The 19815-nt window shown below is 39.9% G+C and overlaps 1 long non-coding RNA gene across 1 annotated transcript in view; it reads right to left on the bottom strand.

Annotated features, from left to right (window-relative positions):
- The window catches only part of LOC137770007 (uncharacterized), a 297898-nt gene that overhangs the window by 97809 nt on the left and 180274 nt on the right, over positions 1–19815 (bottom strand). The window contains exon 4 of the long non-coding RNA XR_011075114.1: positions 17890–18029. This is a non-coding gene — a long non-coding RNA (uncharacterized lncRNA). The remainder of the gene's footprint in view (positions 1–17889; positions 18030–19815) is intronic.

The raw sequence follows: 19815 nt of genomic DNA, 5'->3' as shown, positions 1-19815 counted from the left end.
AGACAAGGAAGGACACTACATAATGATCAAGGGATCAATCCAAGAAGAAGATTTAACAATTATAAATACATATGCACCCAACATAGGAGCACCGCAATACATAAGGCAACTGCTAACAGTTATAAAAGAGGAAATCGACAGTAACACAATAATAGTGGGGGACTTTAACACCTCACTTACACCAATGGACAGATCATCCAAACAGAAAATTAGTAAGAAAACACAAGCTTTAAATGACACAATAGACCAGGTAGATTTAACTGATATTTATAGGACATTCCATCCAAAAACAGCAGATTACACTTTCTTCTCAAGTGCGCACGGAACATTCTCCAGGATAGATCACAACTTGGGTCACAAATCAAGCCTCAGTAAATTTAAGAAAACTGAAATCATATCAAGCATCTTTTCTGAACACAACGCTATGTGATTAGAAATCAATTACAGGGAAAAAAACGTAAAAAGTACAAACACATGGAGGCTAAACAATACGTTTTACTAAATAACCAAGAGATCACTGAAGAAATCAAAGAGGAAATAAAAAAATACCTAGAGACAAATTACAATGAAAACACGATGATCCAAAACCTATGGGATGCAGCAAAAGCGGTTCTAAGAGGGAAGTTTATAGCAATACAAGCCTACCTCAAGAAACAAGCAAAATCTCAAAGAAACAATCAAACCTTACACCTAAAGGAACTAGAGAAAGAACAAAGAAAACCCAAAGTTAGCAGAAGGAAAGAAATCATAAAGATCAGAGCAGAAATAAATGAAATAGAATCAAAGAAAACAATAGCAAAGATCAATAAAACTAAAAGATGGCTCTTTGAGAAGATAAACAAAATTGATAAACCATTAGCCAGACTCATCAATAAAAAGAGGGAGAGGACTCAAATCAATAAAATTAGAAATGAAAAAGGAGAAGTTACAACAGACACTGCAGAAATACAAAGCATCCTAAGAGACTACTACAAGCAACTCTATGTCAATAAAATGGAAAACCTGGAAGAAATGGACAAATTCTTAGAAAGGTATAAGCTTCCAAGACTGAACCAGGAAGAAACAGAAAATGTGAACAGACCAATCACAAGTAATGAAATTGAAACTATGATTAAAAATCTTCCAACAAACAAAACTCCAGGACCAGATGGCTTCACAGGTGAATTCTATCAAACATTTAGAGAAGAGCTAACACCCATCCTTCTCAAACTCTTCCAAAAAATTGCAGAGGAAGGAATACTTCTGAACTCATTCTATGAGGCCACCATCACCCTGATACCAAAAGCAGACAAAGATACTACAAAAAAAGAAAATTACAGACCAGTATCACTGATGAATATAGATGCAAAAATCCTCAACAAAATACTAGCAAACAGAATCCAACAACACATTAAAAGGATCATACACCATGATCAAGTGGGATTTATCCCAGGGATGCAAGGATTCTTCAATATATGCAAATCAATCAATGTGATACACCATATTAACAAATTGAAGAAGAAAAACCATATGATCATCTCAATAGATGCAGAAAAAGCTTTTGACAAAATTCAACACCCATTTATGATAAAAACTCTCCAGGAAGTGGGCATAGAGGGGACCTACCTCAACATAATAAAGGCAATACACGACAAACCCACAGCAAACATCATTCTCAATGGTGAAAAACTGAAAGCATTTCCTCTAGATCAGGAATGAGACAAGGATGTCCACTCTCACCACTATTATTCAACATAGTTTTGGAAGTCCTAGCCACAGCAATCAGAGAAGAAAAAGAAATAAAAGGATTACAAATTGGGAAAGAAGAAGTAAAACTGTCACTGTTTGCAGATGACATGATACTATACATAGAGAATCCTAAAGATGACACCAGAAAACTACTAGAGCTAATCGATGAATTTGGTAAAGTTGCAGGATACAAAATTAATGCACAGAAATCTCTTGCATTCCAATACACTAATGATCAAAAATCTGAAACAGAAATTAAGGAAACACTCCCATTTACCATTGCAACAAAAAGAATAAAATACCTAGGAATAAACCTACCTAGGGAGACAAAGACCTGTATGCAGAAAACTATAGGACACTGATGAAAGAAATTAAAGATGATACGCAACAGATGGAGAGGTATACCATGTTCCTGGATTGGAAGAATCAATATTGTGAAAATGACTATACTACCCCAAGCAATCTACAGATTCAATGCAATCCCTATCAAATTACCAATGGCATTTTTTACAGAACTAGAACAAAAAATCTTAAAATTTGTATGGAGACACAGAAGACCCCGAATAGCCAAAGCAGTCTTGAGGGAAAAAAGCGGAGCTGGAGGAATCAGACTCCCTGACTTCAGACTATACTACAAAGCTATAGTAATCAAGACAATATGGTACTGGCACAAAAACAGAAACATAGATCAATGGAACAAGATAGAAACCCCAGAGATAAACCCATGCACCTATGGTCAACTAATCTATGACAAAGGAGGCAAGGATATACAATGGAGAAAAGACAGTCTCTGCAATAAGTGGTGTTGGGAAAACTGGACAGCTACATGTAAAAGAATGATATTAGAACACTCCCTAACACCATACACAAAAATAAACTCAAAATGGATTCGAGACCTAAATGTAAGACCAGACACTATAAAACTCTTAGAAGAAAACATAGGAAGAACACTCTTTGACATAAATCACAGCAAGATCTTTTTTGATCCACCTCCTGGAGTAATGAAAATAAAAACAAAAATAAACAAATGGGACCTAATGAAACTTCAAAGCTTTTGCACAGCAAAGGAAACCATAAACAAGACGAAAAGACAACCCTCAGAATGGGAGAAAATATTTGCAAATGAATCAACGGACAAAGGATTAATCTCCAAAATATATAAACAGCTCATTCAGCTCAATATTAAAAAAACAAACAACCCAATCCAAAAATGGGCAGAAGACCTAAATAGACATTTCTCCAAAGAAGACATACAGATGGCCAAGAAGCACATGAAAAGCTGCTCAACATCACTAATTATTAGAGAAATGCAAATCAAAAGTACAATGAGGTATCACCTCACACCAGTTACAATGGGCATCATCAGAAAATCTACAAACAACAAATGCTGGAGAGGGTGTGGAGAAAAGGGAACCCTCTTGCACTGTTGGTGGGAATGTAAATTGATACAGCCACTATGGAGAACAGTATGGAGGTTCCTTGAAAAACTAAAAATAGAATTACCATATGACCCAGCAATCCCACTACTGGGCATATACCCAGAGAAAGCCATAATTCAAAAAGACACATGCACCCCCCAATGTTCATTGCAGCACTATTTACAATAGCCAGGACATGGAAGCAACCTAAGTGTCCATTGACAGATGAATGGATAAAGAAGTTGTGGTACATATATACAATGGAATATTACTCAGCCATAAAAAGGAACGAAATTGGGTCATTTGTTGAGACGGGGTTGGATCTAGAGACTGTCATACAGAGTGAAGTAAGTCCGAAAGAGAAAAACAAATATCATATATTAACGCATATATGTGGAACCTAGAAAAATGGTACAGATGAACCAGTTTGCATGGTAGAAATTGAGACACAGATGTAGAGAACAAATATATGGACACCAAAGGGGGAAAGCAGCAGGGGGGTGGGGGTGGTGGTGTGATGAACTGGGAGATTGGGATTGACATGTATACACTGATGTGTATAAAATGGATGACTGATAAGAACCTGCTGTATAAAAAAATAAATAAAATAAAATTCAAAAATTCAAAAAAAAGAACCCCCCGGCCACCAGCATGTAGCATGCTGTGGGCCTTGGTTGGCATAGCTACCAAAGTGATCAAGAGAATACATGAATCCAATAAGTTAATTAAGTGGAAACTTATTAAGAGAACATAATATTGTGTCATGTATCTGGTCACACAGCTTGAGATTTCCATAACGTTAGGCAGTCAGTTAAATCATATTGACTTCCCTGTCAGCTGAAATCTTATTTTCATTATTATTATATCTGCCACTAAGTCACAATTTTGTGTTGTGCTGCAGTGTGTTCCCTCCCAAATTTGCATGCTGAAGTACCAATCCCCAGTACCTCACGATGTGACTTTATTTGAAGTTAGAGCTTTTAAAGAAGAAATTAACATAAAATTAGGTCATATGAGTGGACCCTAATCCAATATGACTGGAGTTTTTATAAGAAGGGGGAATTAGAACACAGGCAACACACAGACTAAGGGACAACTGAGTGAGGACAAGAAGGTGGTTGTCTGCTAGCCTAGAAGAGAGACCTCAGAAGAAAGCAACCCAGCTGGCACCTTGATCTTGAACTTCCCTGCCTCCAAAACTGTGAGAAAATAAGTTTCTGTTGTTTAAGCCATCCAGTCTGTGGCATTTTGTTTTGGCAGCCCTGGCAAACCAACAGAATGCTTATCTCAACAACTGGCACATGGTGAGCACTCAGGTATTGATTAAATGAATGAGTGAATGAGGATTGTATATGTCCCACATCCTGCATTTCTGTGATGGATTTTTTGAGGACCTTTAAAAAAGATGTTTAATAAGCAAAGGTGTGCTTGAGTAATCTGCCAGCACTGAGATTTTATGAAAAGAGAGTGGGCCTTCTCTTTCATCCATTTCTACCTCTTGATCCTAGGACTGGGGAAAGGAGCTCCTATAAATTCCAATTTAAGAACATGTCAAATGATCAGAGGCAAAATCCCAGCACTATTAGAACAGAGCCAGTCCTCGATGGCTTCAGAGAAGACTTTAGCTCCCTCATATTGGGCAATGATGTCTCTTGGGGCTTCACTGAGGCCCTGGTGCACACAGACAAAGCTGGGAAGTAAAAACGACCAAGAAAATTGGCAGGCAGCCAAGAAAATCTCCGAGGCCTTTGATACACAGCGCATGAGGTCATGGGAACAAGGCTGAACTTTCTCCCTCTCGTCTCCCAAAGGACAAGAATTAAGAACTTAAGAACCTGACACACCACCTGGATGTGCTCTTAGCAATGTGACCTCAAAACTGAATGGTAAATTACCTGGATTGTTATCATCAGCACAGAATGGAGGGCCCACCTGAACTTCGAGGGTCCGTGGCCCAGCCTTCTCATTTTGAAAGGAAGGAAATTGAGGCTCTGAAAGGGGAAAGGTTTACCCCCACTCTTGTCATTGTCATTTCTTAAGCCTTTGCCATAGAAACCAAAGATGTAGCTGAATACTTCCGTCTTTCATATTGTTACTTTAATACTGGATACTGGGTGGATATAAAAGGATTTAAAATTCTATGGGGTGCAGGAAAGTCCAAATGTTTAGAGATGTTTAAAAAAACAAATGACTTTATTGGGGGTTTCGTCAAGGAACAAGATACTGTCCTCATAATGGCATAGAATCAAAGCTTCCCCTTTGCCTCTTTTGTTTTGTCCATTTTGGGATGTGACAGGGAGGGATGGGCTTAGAAAGTGGCAAGAGAAGAATAGGCTCCAGCTCATCTCAAACTCCAGGAGCTTCTACCTTGACAGAAGTAAATACCTTGCTTTCCATTTCTGCACATAAGATTCATGTGAAATGTGAGATCAGATTTAGACAAAAGTCATTCAAGCAATTAATTCAGCAACTGTTCAAGTTGTTGAGGATGTATACTGGAGATGCCATGACAAATAGAGCATACATGGTTCTTGCCTTTGTGGGGCTCATAATCAAATGGTCCTTGTTGCTCCTTCAATTGATTTTGAAAATAGAAATCTTCACCAACTGTAGTGATGAGGGAGTAAAACAATCAATCATCCTGCTAAGCATCTTGCTATGGACTGAATGTTTATGTTTCCTCAAAATTCATATCTTGAAACTCTAACCCCCACTGTGATGGTATTTGGAGATGGGGCCTTTGAGAGTGGAGTCCTCATGGTGGGGTTGGTACCCATATAAGAAGAGACATAAGATGACTTGCATCCTCTCTCTGCTTTCCAACATCTGAGGATACAATAAAAAGACAGCCAGGAAGCAGACCCTCACGAAGAACCAAATCACCCAGCACCTTGATCTTGGACTTCCCACCCTCTGGAACTGTGAGAAATAAATTTCTATTGTTTTAACTATACAGTGTATGGTATTTTTTTCATAGCAGCCTGAACTAAGTCACATCTACATATGCCCAGCATGGGTACATACCATTGGGGAGGGAGTGATATAAAAAAGATACATAAGATATGGACTCTATCCACAGTGAGCTCAAAATCTAATTGGGAAAATGAGACACACATGTGAAACTGTTGGCCAACAGAGCAGTTTAAAATAAAGTGCTGGGGCTTCCCTGGTGGCGCAGTGGTTGAGAGTCTGCCTGCCAATGCAGGGGACACGAGTTCGAGCCCTGGTCTGGGAAGATCCCACATGCCGCAGAGCAACTAGGCCCGTGAGCCACAACTACTGAGCCTGCGCGTCTGGAACCTGTGCTCCGCAACAGGAGAGGCCGCGATGGTGAGAGGCCCGCGCACCGCGATGAGGAGTGGACCCCGCTTGCCGCTGCTAGAGGAAGCCCTCCCACAGAAACGAAGACCCAACACAGCCAATAAATAAATAAATAAATAAATAAATAAATAAATAAAATTTTAAAAAAATATATTAAAAAAAATAAAGTGCTGGATTGATGGTTAATAACTAGAAAATGAACAGTAAGATGATAAGGACAACAAATTATGAAGAAGTTTAAGGAAAGATCAATATAGGGTAGAGATACCAGAAAAGCCTTTATCAGGAAAGTGGTGCCAAAGTTAAGTCTTAATGGATGGGAGGGAGGGGTGGGACTTCCGGGCAGGAATGAAGGCACAGAGGCACACAAAAAAAGAACTCGACAGTCACTGGGTAGGGATAACAGAAGAGAACCAATTAAATAACCACAAATTGTGAATGTTATAAAACAAAGCCAAACAATTCCGATCACACCTAACAAACAAAATTATAATAGAAATACCATGTCTGCTCCCCAAACACATGCACATTCTAACACATTCTTGGAAAGAGTGCTGTAACGTTGATTTATATCTGACAGTCCAAGTAAAAAATGAAAGAGCTGCCAAATCTGCCTATATAAATCCCAGTGATTTCACATGTTTTTATCCTATGAACTAAAGGCAGAAAAAAAGATTTAAGTCTTTGAGACGGCAGACAATAAAACGGTACCCTAGTGAAGCTTCTCAGAGGAGCCACTAGAATCATATTTATCATGTCCAAGACTGACGTTAATTCTAATGTGCAGACATTCTTCAGCATTCAGATGCACAACATTAAATAACTCTAACAGGTGAATTTATCGTGCTATGCAGAGCTGCATTGAGCTGTACAGAGGGACCGTATAACTACAGTATTACGCAGTATCAAACACTCCATAGGATCCATAATAAGCTTCTTCTGTCGACACCCAGGTGACTGACAAGACCCTCTTCCAAAATCCTCCTGGATGAAAGTGTTTCTCTTGTGCCTTGTGGTATAAAACCCTTCAGCCGTAAAAGCCTTGAGCAACTGATCAGAACCAAAACTGCTACCTAAGTAAGAGAAGCCTGGGTCATGCTTTTAGGTAATCTTGACTGGTCCACGAAAAGGAGTGATCCTCTGTCTTGGTGAGGTTACAAATCCAAATCCTTAACTGTCAGATGAAAACGTCATTGCTGCTGCTTCCTTGCTGCTCTGAAGAACGCCCTTGGGACTTCCCTGGCGGTCCAGTGGTTAAGACTTCGCCTTCCAATGCAGGGGGTGAGGGTTTGATCCCTGGTTGGGGAGCTAAGATCCCAAATGTCTCGTGGCCAAAAAACCAAAACATAAAACAGAAGCAATATTGTGACAAATTCAATAAAGACTTTAACAAAAAAAATGGTCTAGTCCACATCAAAAAAATCTTTAAAAAAAAAAAAAAGAAAGAATGCCCTGCCTTCTAGACCTCACTTAAAGAGCCTCAATTATTAGCTTTACAAACTACTGCTCTAATCAAAAGCCTAGCAAGAGAGGTAAGAATCCGGGGCACATGGATCTTTGGGGCAGAGCCAGAAATCTGCATTTCTGATGAGCATCCCTAAGTAGTTCCCTAACTTGGTTGATTACCAGAAGCATCTGGGAGCAGTTTCAAAGGGTAGATTCTCAGACAGCCTGAATGGAATCTCCAGCAGTTTGTAAATTGCGATTGAAGTCATGGATCATTCTGCTGTTCAGAATTGTTTATATAATGATGAAAGGGAGAGATTCCAGTTGGGGTAGGTGTCATTTCTCTCTAATTGTTTGCTTCCTTTTACAAGAAAAGGAGAGTTTAGTAACCCACTGTGTTTCCATTCTCGCTGTGGACACCAGGAAACTGAAAGCTGATAGTAACCCTTCCTGGTTTAGATTTCTAGGTACGATTGTTTCCCTTTCTATTATTAGGTTCTCGAAGTATTCTTTTCAAATGTAACTTCAAATTAAGTCACATAGAAATAGTCAAAGCATAAATTACAAATTAGTGCAATATAAATAATTCCAATTCAAACTTTACCTTAAATTTCAGAAAGTCACCTTCTCTATTCAGCTTATAAATGGGGGTGAATCTCGCATTTTACAACTTCATACCAATGATGGGGCTTCCGTCGACCTACTCATTGGACAAATGACAGAGGATAAAGGGCCCAGAAGGACTGCTAAACTTGACAAAGTGGAGGAACCAAGGCCATGTTCAGTTGCTTCATGAGCTCACTTGTTCCCTCTCAACCCAATTATCTGCTAAAGAGAGCCAGCTGTGATGTAGTGACAACAAGGCGTGAACCTACAGCCAGAGAATGGGGGCTGGAATCCCAACTCTGTATGGCATTCCATAAGTCATTACCTCTGTGGGTCTAGTTTCCTCATTTGTGAAAAGGGGGTAACAACCCTGACCTTCCCTGTCTCTTGGGGTTATTGTGAAAGTTCTTTGTAAAATGAAATGCTTTATAAGATGTAAATTATTTAACAACTAATGGAAATAGCTCAGAAATGCTAAATAAAATATACTCAAACGTGATAACTGACTCTTCATCAAAGAGGGCTTTCCCATTTCAAGGAAGGAGCGGTAGGTTTTAAAAAGAAATCTAGAGTATTCTAATGTGCTCCTCAAACAGATGAAAACTTGCAAGAGGGCAGTGTGCAGTGTGCAGAGTGAGGTCCCAGCGAGGAGTATGGCCTTTGGCTGTCAGGGTGTTTACACTGTCTGTGCACTGGTCAGATAATGCTTGGTGCACTGTATTCAATCCTTGACAGCTCACTGTAGGAGGCCTTCACCACCTATAGCATGTCCAAAGGAAACCAACCAGAGTATAAGGGGCCTGGAAACAATGTCTCATTAAAAGTAGTTAAAGGAACCATAGACTGGAGCAAGTTCAAGGGACAGGCCCCGGTCTTCAGATGTATAAGGTAACATAGAATTGTCATGTAAAAGAGAAGTTTGTTTCTTTCAGTATGCATTCCCCAACATGTGAAAGTTACTGGAGACAAGATGTCAATTAGGGGAAGACAAATTTCAGAACAGAGTACATTAACAAGTGAAATGGTGAGCTCCTGCAACATCAATGGCCAGATATTTCAAAAGGGATTCTTGCCCTTAGTGAGAAGCTGCAATAGATATTCTTTGAAATGTTCTGACCGTAAGACTGACTGGCTATAAGCCAGTCCCTTCATCATTGGCAGACACAAAGTTTCTCATTCTTGGTGACAGGCTAAAATTCTTCTGCTAAAGAACATAAACTTGACTTCATAGACCTTGGGAGTTACCACTAAGAAAGCCTTGACTTTGGGACTCTAAGCCCATCCCATGCCAAATTGGTGCTCTTCAACATCTTCCGTACTTACTACTTCACTGTGATTGCTACACTTCTCAGATCAAAGCTTGATGCAAGCTCCATCCCCCAAAGCTGCCTCTCTTGGCACCAAGCCAGAAATCCACTGCTGCCATTTGTGTTTTCATTTAGTAAATAAAGATCAGAAATGGCTGCTGCTTTAATAGATTGAAATAGATTATTTGGTCTGCAAATAAATATCTTGGGGGAATTAGAGAAGATTTGGAGAACAACAGTCAATCTCAATATAATTAAAAATAAGCTCTCACCTGCTACTAATTTCCTTCTTGTTTCTTTGCTAACAGAAATCTTTGAACAAAGAGGTAAAAGGCACAGTTAGAAGCTGTTTACATAGTGCAAATGAGAGTGCTAATTGTAGGGAGCCTGCATGTTAATGAGAAAGAGGTTATTTATCAGTGTGAAATTCTGAGTGCAATAAATTGCAGGTGATATTTCAGGAAACATTCATTTTCTAATGATTTCTTTTCACCTCCAACAGTGGTCCCAAATCAAAGTGCAGTGTGTTGTAATGAAATAAGAATTGGTCTGAAAGACAAGAAATCTGGTTATGGTCTCTCTTGAATGAGGTGCTTTCCCTCTCTGAGTTTCGGGCTCAGTATCTGTGAAATTAGACATCTCTAAGTTTCCTTCCAGCTCTGACCATCATAGTATAAGCCTGAGGAGTATACCTACTGCTCCTACTGAGAAATAAGTTTCTCTTTCTTGGGATAACCTTTGTTGTTCTGAAACCAACTTACAAAAATACATTCTTGGAAAAGGCCTGGCTTCCTAGCTCCTAGGTTTTCCCCTACCCTCGCTGCTATGGTTCTGCCCAGCTCTTTTTGAGGAACTCACCGAAGATCCCTGGAAGAAAGCCTTCTGGCAGCACTGCAATATCACATGCCTCCAGCTGTCCTCAGACCCACTCAGTAGCTCTGAAGATGCTCCAGGCCCCTGACCTCCCTGTGACTCATTTTTTCAGCTCTTGAGCACTCACTGTGTGCGAGGCACAATGCTAAATACTAGGAACACAGAATTGTGCAAGGGAAACATAGGCCATGCTTGCATGGAACTGACTATCTAACGAACTCAGATGTCAAACAAATAATTATCCAAATAACAACGTGATAAGTGCTAAATGGCAAAAATATGTCATGTCATGATGGGGGGCCTCACTTACCCTGGATGGTCAAGAAAGGCCATCCTGAGTGACATTTTCATTAAGGGCTAAAGTAGAGGTAAGCTGGTCATGGGAGGAGGAGAGTACAAGCTGAGGAAACAATACACAACATGCTGGGGTAAGGAGTCCAGCACATCCAAAGACTGGAAGGAAGGTCGAAGTGCCAGAAGACTTTGAATAAACAGAGAATGGGCAAATAGAGACCAGAGAGGTAGGCAGGGCCAACTCATGTAGGACTCTGGAGGCCTGATTAGGATTTTTGGACTCTGCCTCAAGGCAATTGGAAGCCATTAATCGATTTTAAATGGAGAAGAGATGTGACCAGACAGAAGGGTGGTATCAACCTCTCTCAATTGTTGTGTCTAAAGTCAGGTTTCTAAGGGACTTGTCAGAACCCCTGTAGCTCTCTTCCATTCCCTCCCAGCGCCACGTATATATACCATGCCCCAAGGGAAAAGGGTATCCCACGGTACCAAAGCAACCAAATGTTCCAAGTATCCAAGAAACATGAATCCACAAATAATGCTTTGGTAACCATCCTCACTATGGGAAGAGATTCCAGCAGAGACCTTAGGGAGCCCTCCACCCACCCTCCCTCCGGCTCTCCTCCCTCAGGTGTACCAGGTAATTGGGATAGGTAAACAGGAGGGACCCAACTCCAAAGGGAAACAGCAGGACAGGAAGTGATAAGCAGGGAACCCCAAAGGCCACAGCACAAGATGAAGTGGAAACACAGGAAAGGGTATTGAAAGAAAAGACACCTGCAGGCTCTGGCCACAGACAGATGGAGTTGTCAACTCCCGCTCCCAGAAGCCTCTGCATAAACTGTCGTCAAGCACTTGTGGGCACAAATGCCTGTCAGGTGAGAGGCCGTAGCGGGAGATGGGTCATAGGAAGCCAGCTCCCAGAGCACATGGGGGATGCTAGAGGCTGAGGCTGAAGGAGATAGATTAATAGCCTTCACAGTGTTTCTTAAAGCATTATCCACAGACCATATGTTTCTGAATCAAAAGGGTATGGTGACAAAAGTAGATTCCCCCAGCCCCAGAATCAGTCCTCGTAAGTAGTATAGAGGTGGAGAGCAGGATCCAGGCCCTGAAGTCAGACTAATGGTTTCAAATCCTGATCCCACATACTTAATAGCTACGTGAACTCAGGCAAACTGCCTCATCTATTTTAGCCTGAGTTTCCTGGCATGTAAACTGAACATCATATTATAATAGTATCTACTTTATAGGGTCGTTGTGAAGAGGAAATGAGATAACTCATGCAAAGTACTTAGAATGGGGCCTTCCTGGGACACAGTAAGACACTGATAATTGTTAACTATTAGTATTACTAAGTCAAAATCACTAAAAGTGGGCCCGGGAACCTGTATTTTATTTATTTATTTATATATTTTAGTTATCCATTTTATACATATTAGTGTATATATGTCAATCCCAATCTCCCAATGGGAACCTGTATTTTTAACAAGCTTTCCCCAGGCGATTCTTAGGACCACTCATTAATGCTCTATTGTCAGTTTGTGGAGCATCTATATGCCAGCCTCTGAGCTAAGCCTTTTATGTGTATTATCTCATTTAGTCCCATGAGATGGCACTAATAATCCTCCACCTTTCAGATGAGGAAACAGAGGCCTAGCGTGGTTAACTACCTCGCCCAAAGCCAGATGCTGAAGTTCCCAGATACTCTTTAGGGACAGCATATTCCACCAAATTGGAGACAGAGAGGGCAGTCACAGGAGACCAGAGCAGGCTGCCACTGCTGAGCTCAGAGTGGCTGTGAGACGACTCTGCAGCCTCTGCCCAGTTGGATGGGTTGCGGAGGGGACAGGGTAGATTTGAGGAAGGGCTGAAGCTGATAGGTAGACCTGGCCCCCAGAAGCCATGGTGCTTCGGCCCCAGTGATTAAGGGAGCCAAGGAGAAGCGCTCAGCCTGAGTGCCGTTGGGAGTCATCTCAGCCCAGCCCATCACCCACTGCCAGGCGCTCTCCTTGCTCCTCTACTGCCCCCACCGCATCACGCTTTTCCAGCAGTTTGCATGCCTTTCTCAAGGCATTGGGTGTGCCAGCCCCCACCAAGCCTGACCACCTGACTGAAGACTGGCAGTCTCCTCAAAGCCAAGTGCGATGCCTGTATATGGAGGCAGGAATGAATGAATGAACCCTCCAGGGCAGTGAAGACCCCCCCAGATCAAAAGAGTTTGATCCTTCCAGCGGCCAAAAAGATAAGACTGGCAGTCAGGAGTCTTGAATTTCAGTCCCGTCTCTGCCATTTTCTTGCTGTGCGCCCCCAGCACATTGTTAAACATCTCAATATCTGCTTCATTGTCTACAAAATGACTGCTATAATCATTCAAATGAGAAAATGGATTTGAAAGATGCTTGTAAGTGATAAACTAATGTACCAAGATGACATTTACCCCCTGTGTATAGAAGCATGATAGTGCCCTATCAGATTGGAGCAAAATGTGTTACACGCTGAAGAGTTGTTGCCTTCCTGGCAGGACTGGCCCTCCTTTCTTTGTGTCCCATGCACTCTCCATGAATGCATGAACGAACAAATGATCCCTCCCCAAAGAGGACCTTTTCATCCCAAAAATTCTAGAGGTAAAATTTCAAAACAACTGCAATTTTCTCTAGATACACAGATGCCAGGCACAGGAGCACTAGTCGCAATAGATACCTAGGTGGGGACCTAGCCACTGACAAGGGCATGGCATGTTCTTCATGAATCCCTACAAAAATCCTGTGGGACAAGAGCTGCCTTGGTCTGACACACTCTCCTCTGCTCCTACCTGCCTCCCTGTGCCACCCACCCCACTCCCCAGCCCTTCTGCTTCCTCAGTTCACCTTTCAGATCCGATCTGAGCTCAAAGGTCAGTTCTTCCAGAAAGCCTTTTTTTTTTTTTTTTTTAATAATTATTTATTTATTTATTTATTTTTGGCTGTGTTGGGTCTTCATTTCTGTGCGAGGGCTTCCTCCAGTTGCGGCGAGCGGGGGCCACTCTTCATCGCGGTGCGCGGGCCTCTCACTATTGCGGCCTCTCTTGTTGCGGAGCACAGGCTCCAGACGCGCAGGCTCAGCTGTTGTGGCTCACGGGCCTAGTTGCTCCGCGGCATGCGGGATCTTCCCAGACCAGGGATCGAACCCGTGTCCCCTGCATTAGCAGGCAGATTCTCAACCACTGCGCCACCAGGGAAGCCCCAGAAAGCCTTTTTGATGGAGGATCTGAAGGAGTAGGATGCCCAGGTTCTTCCTATGACAGCTCAGCTGCCTATCAACTCATTGCAAAGGTACTGGTCTCCAGTGGAGAAAGAGAGAGACTGCAAAGTAACACTTACACCCAGGGCCATGTTTACCAGAGGAGGGAAGGTGAGATTGCTGTTGGACTCATTAGAATTGATTACTAGCAAACCATCAGGTTAACAGGAATAACAGCAAAGAAAGGAGAGTCTCCAGGCAGGGTTAAAATCAGCCCTTCTGCAAGACAAGGAACTGAACCGACAGAGCAGTTTTCTGTGGCAACACACAGGGACATTTTTGGTGGGGGGAGGGCACAGAAGTTGGCCAGCTCACTGTGAAGCCAGAAGAGAAGTGTTCTGTTGTGGTCCATACCACAAATGGTCTCCCCCCACCATCCCCAGGAGTCACAGTGAAGGCTCTCAAAGAAATACCTCCCTGCATATCTGGCCTGTAAGGGAAATTATAGTCAAGAACACAGCTGAGTTTGAAACAAATAAAATTATTCCAAAGAGGCAGGGACTCAAAACCAATGTTGGTAGCCTAAAAAGTGGTGAAGAAAGGAATGAAACTCCCACCAATTCTTACCATGATGGGAATGTCCCAGTTTTCTAAAAAAGGCAACAATCTATATTCCTCGTATCAAATTCAATGAGTCTCAGGCACCAGGAGATAGGAAGAATCTTGTTACCATCTAGGAAGAATCTTGTTACCATCTCCTCTAACACACACACACACACACACACACACACACACACACACACAAAACTCCTCCCCCAAAAAACAAGAAGTGCCTCCTATACCGAAACTGATGCATCAAACTCCTGGGCCCTACCTCCAAAAATAAGAACCCTGTCAAGACTCAAACACTCAGTCTCAGCAGCTTATAGTGGAAGTGGCTCTGAGGCCATCCAGGCTTGGATCGGAATCACTTTCAAGTCATGCATTGAAAAGCAAATTACCTAACCTTTCTGAGCCTCAGTTGCTTTATCTGTGAAGTGGAAAAAAAGTATCTTTCACACAGGGTTGTTATGAGCTTCAAAAGATACGACTAATGTAAAAGCACTTGGCATAATGCCTCTGAAACAGCTGTGCCTCAAAGATGTTCTGAGTCCTTCCTCTATTCCTGTAGGTTTACTTGAGAACAAAGAAGTCAGAAGAAATCTGGAGAATGTCTCCATTAGGTAAAGGAAACTAAAAAATGTGGGAAGTCATTTCTTCTTCTAATTGAAGGTTGTGAGGATTAAGAATACCTTCTTTGACCCATCAAAAGCAGGTTAGGGTCCCTCCCAGGTGCCCCTACAGCACCTTCTTACCAACCCAATCACAGAACTTAGGCCACTAGTTGATATACTATGATCACCTACTTACTTGTCTCCATCACCTACTAGATTATAAAGTTTAGAATCTTCTTCATGGATGTTTATCCAGTCCTTTGTGCCAGGACTGAACATATTTTTAAATTATTGATATCAAAAATTTTTAATTAATAAATATTTATTATCATTTAAGAGAAATATGTAATGTAAGGATATCTTACAGTTAAAATCTGGATCAAAACCTGAAATAACATCTATAATAAGATTGGAGAATGGAAGGCAGGAATAAAAGATGAGTTAAGGAGTGAAATTCCTTGACTCCAGGAAGAAAAAGTCAAAAGATATTGTTTACTCTCTTCTCTAAAACTTAGACAAAACAAGTTAGAAAATGCTTTTTAGTTACAAAAGTAATGTAGAATTTAAAATAAATACATACTTCCCGAAACAATGGAGAAGCTAAGAAGAAAGAAACAATATACCATAAATAGAAAAGGACCCCCTAAAAGGTAAGAAAAAGTAGAAAAAGGAAAGTTAATGAAACAAGATGATAAAAAAATATATAAAATATATCTGTTTTAACAAGAATATGTAAATGAGTTACAATGCCCTATTCAAAAATCCTCAGATTGGGTCAAATAACAAAAGCTAACTATTTGTTGCTTACCAAATACACCTTCATACAAATCAGCACAAAAATATAAAGAAAAGGTGAAGGAATATTATGTAAATGCTAAAAAATCATAAAGCATCACTACAATAGTACTATCACATAACATTGAATACCAGGCAAGTGCAAAAGAAACCATCATTTTATATTGGTAAAGGGTTCAATTTACAATGAAAATATAATTGTCTTGAACATTTATATGTCAAATAACACTGCATTAGCAAATGTAAAGCAAAAATTGTTAGAAATACAATGAGAAAGATGACAGAAATATGATTATATTCAGAAATGCTAATACATCTGTCTTTGACAGACAAAATAAATGAAAATATAGGATATAAAGGTGCTGATTAATCTATTTATTAAAACTGACAATATACGATTTTATAAAAGTGAACAATATTGCACAAACAGAAAATACACTTTCTTTTCCAAGACCTATAGTCTATTTACAATAATTTATCACATATTAGTATATAGATGAAATTTCAAAGTTCCAAAGCCAAAGTTTCACAAGCTGTATCTCTGAATATGATTTCATAAAATTTTAAATTAATAATGAAAGTTTAAAGAAAATCCCAGCCCCTTAGAAATTTAAAAATCACTCTACTAAACAATTGTTAAAGAGGAAATAGAAATCATAAATGTAGATAATTTTTAAATGAAGATGAGAAAACTATATATAAAAATTTATATGAAATACCCAAACAGTTCTCAGTAAAAGGAGTCCATAGTCTTAAATATTTCAGTGTGTAACAAGATGGGGAAAAATGAACTAATCTGTGAATTAAAATCTAGAAAAAGAACAATAGTATAACAGTATAAAAAAACTTTTTATATTTTAAAAATAAAAGGAATGAATAAACATAAAAGAGCACAAAAAATGGTAAAATGATAAAAAAAAAACCCTAAATACCCAGTACTCAGAATTGGTAAATAAACCCAAGAGCTGGTCTTTGAACACAGCAATAATGTAAACAAGCTTCAACATGTAACTTAGAAAGAAAGGGAGGATTCTGGGGAGATGAAGATGACAGTGGTAGGATCATTTTTGGATATAACCAAATCTCTACATAAAAACAGAGAAACTAGACAGCAAAACCAAAATCCATAGACAACATTTACAACAAAACTAGGTGACAGGTGACTTCATCATATGAAGTTAAAATTTGGTCTTCTGTTTTTTTCATGGTGGTAGGTTGAATAATGGTCCCTAAAGATATCCATGTCCTAATCTCTGGAACCTGTGAATGTTACCTTACATGGCTAAAGGGACTTTGTGATTAAGTTAAGGATATTAAAATAGGAAGATTATGAGGAAGGCAGAGAAAAAGACACAGAAAAAAAGGGCAGTGTGACAAGTGAAGCAAGACGCTATACTGCTGGCTCTGAAGGGGCCATGAGCCAAGGAATGCTGGCTGCCACTAGAAAGTAGGAAAAGGCAAGGAAATGGGTTCCCACCTAAAGCCTCGATTTCAGCCCAGTGTAGTTGATTTTCAGATTTATGACCTCTAGAACTGTAAGAAAATAAAAGTGCGTTGTATTAAGCCACCAAGTTTGTGGTAACTTGTTACAGCAGCAGTAGGAAGCCAATACACTTATGAAATCATCTTTGATAATAAAGCAAGTCAGGAGCAATACAGGCGTACCTCAGAGATGATGTGCGTTTGGTTCCAGACCACCACAATAAAGTGAAAGTAGCAGTAAGTTGAATCACACAAATCTTCTGGTGCATGTAAAAGTTATGTTCACACTATACTGTAGTCCCAAGTGTACAACAGCATTGCATCTGAAAAAACAATGTACATACCTAATTTTAAAATACTTCATTGCTAAAAAATGCTAACCATCATCTGAGCTTTCAGTGAGTCATAGTAGTAACACCAAAGATAACTGATCACAGATACTATAATAAATATCATAATAATGAAAAAGTTTGAAATATCGTGCCCCCTCAAATTTCATATATTGAAACCTAATAGCTAATGTGTTGGTGTTAGGAGATGGGGCCTTTGAGAGGTAATTAGGCCCATGAGGGCAGAGCCTCCATGAATGGGATTAGTGCCTTTAAAAAAGAGACCCGAGAGAGCTGCCTTGCCCCTTCTGCCATGTGAGGTTATAGTGAAAAGACAGCTGTTTATGAACAAGGAAGTGAATTCTCACCAGATACCAAATCTGCTGGCATTTTGATCTTGGACTTCCCAACTTCCAGAACTGTGAGAAATAAATTTCTGCTGTATATAAGTTACCCAGTCTACGGTATTTTGTTATAGCAGCCTGAAAGAACTATGACAACCATAGTTGAAATATCATTTGAAATATTCAAATATCATTTCAACATTAATCAACATAAAGAAACTGTTAATGAAATATTTGCATTCTTTTTTTTCTAACTCTTTGAAATCCAGTGTGAAGTTTTCAATAACAGCACATCTCAGTTGGGACTAGCCACCCATCAAGTCCTCAACTGTCACCTGTGGCTAGAGGTTATACCATATTGGACAGCACAGTTCTAACCTGTAGCTTACTTGTATACTCTTGAAAACTCTAGAAGTCAAATGTATCAAGATTTTTAAACAAAAAGATGAACTGGCTTCTTTAAAGCAGCATATTGAAAGTCTGGTTCACAGCAAAATGTGGGCCCTCTCACCAGGGCAAAAAACGTCCCCTGCTAGGTGGTGGGCTTTCAGGGCATGCCACCAGATTGTCCGAATCTGGGAGACCATGCTGATGTGTGGAGCTGTGCGACTGCAGTAGTCCTGACTTCAGGGATGATAAGGCAGGCTGCCCGGAACAAAAAGCAACTCCTAATTAGAGTGCCTTGGCTTAAAACCTCCACACTACTCACTTCTCTAGGGTAAGAGATTGCAAGAGGCTGTCACAAAGCAACTCTTACCCAACTCTAATATATTAAGCCATTATCAGCTAATAAGGCATTTGTTTAAATTTCCTCATCAGATCATGCATTCAGTTTTACAGAACAGAACATCATTGTATGACAATGTAGAGTTTGCAAGTATTTTTCTGTTGTTATCTTATTATATTTATCTAATATAATTATATATCATTGCACTGGGGAAAGGAAAAAGAAATCTGTAAGTTTTGATAGGAGCACCAGATCACTTTATATCACCTAATTCTAATTAAATGACAGAAACATAAACCATCATTAATATAAAACTTTTTCTCATATATTTATTGAGGTTTCCATATTAGAAGGAAGAAAATATTTCTTAGCTCATTAGCACGTGTTAACATAGTCATTAATAGATTCTTTTTTTTACAGCCTTGGTAACCAAAGAGAAGGTTAAAAATAGGCGAAATCTCATTTTAAGTAGTAATATTAAAGTTAAAATTCTCCTTCACAGAAAGTGGGCATTATTCACAGTCATTTTTGCTCTCATCAAGACTGTAGTTCTAAAGTATTTACTCTTGTGGAGCAGGTAAAAATGGAAATCTTTGCCTGCATGCTATATTAGTGAGCTAAAAACACCTGTTTTCTCTCTGTCACCATTTCTCCATCACCTATTATTGAAGTGCTTAGACATTTTGACAAGGGTGTTATTTCACTCTGA

Source organism: Eschrichtius robustus, chromosome 10 (genome assembly GCF_028021215.1).
Source record: "Eschrichtius robustus isolate mEscRob2 chromosome 10, mEscRob2.pri, whole genome shotgun sequence".
NCBI lineage: Eukaryota > Metazoa > Chordata > Mammalia > Artiodactyla > Eschrichtiidae > Eschrichtius > Eschrichtius robustus.
This window is presented reverse-complemented; position numbering and strand designations above follow the sequence as displayed.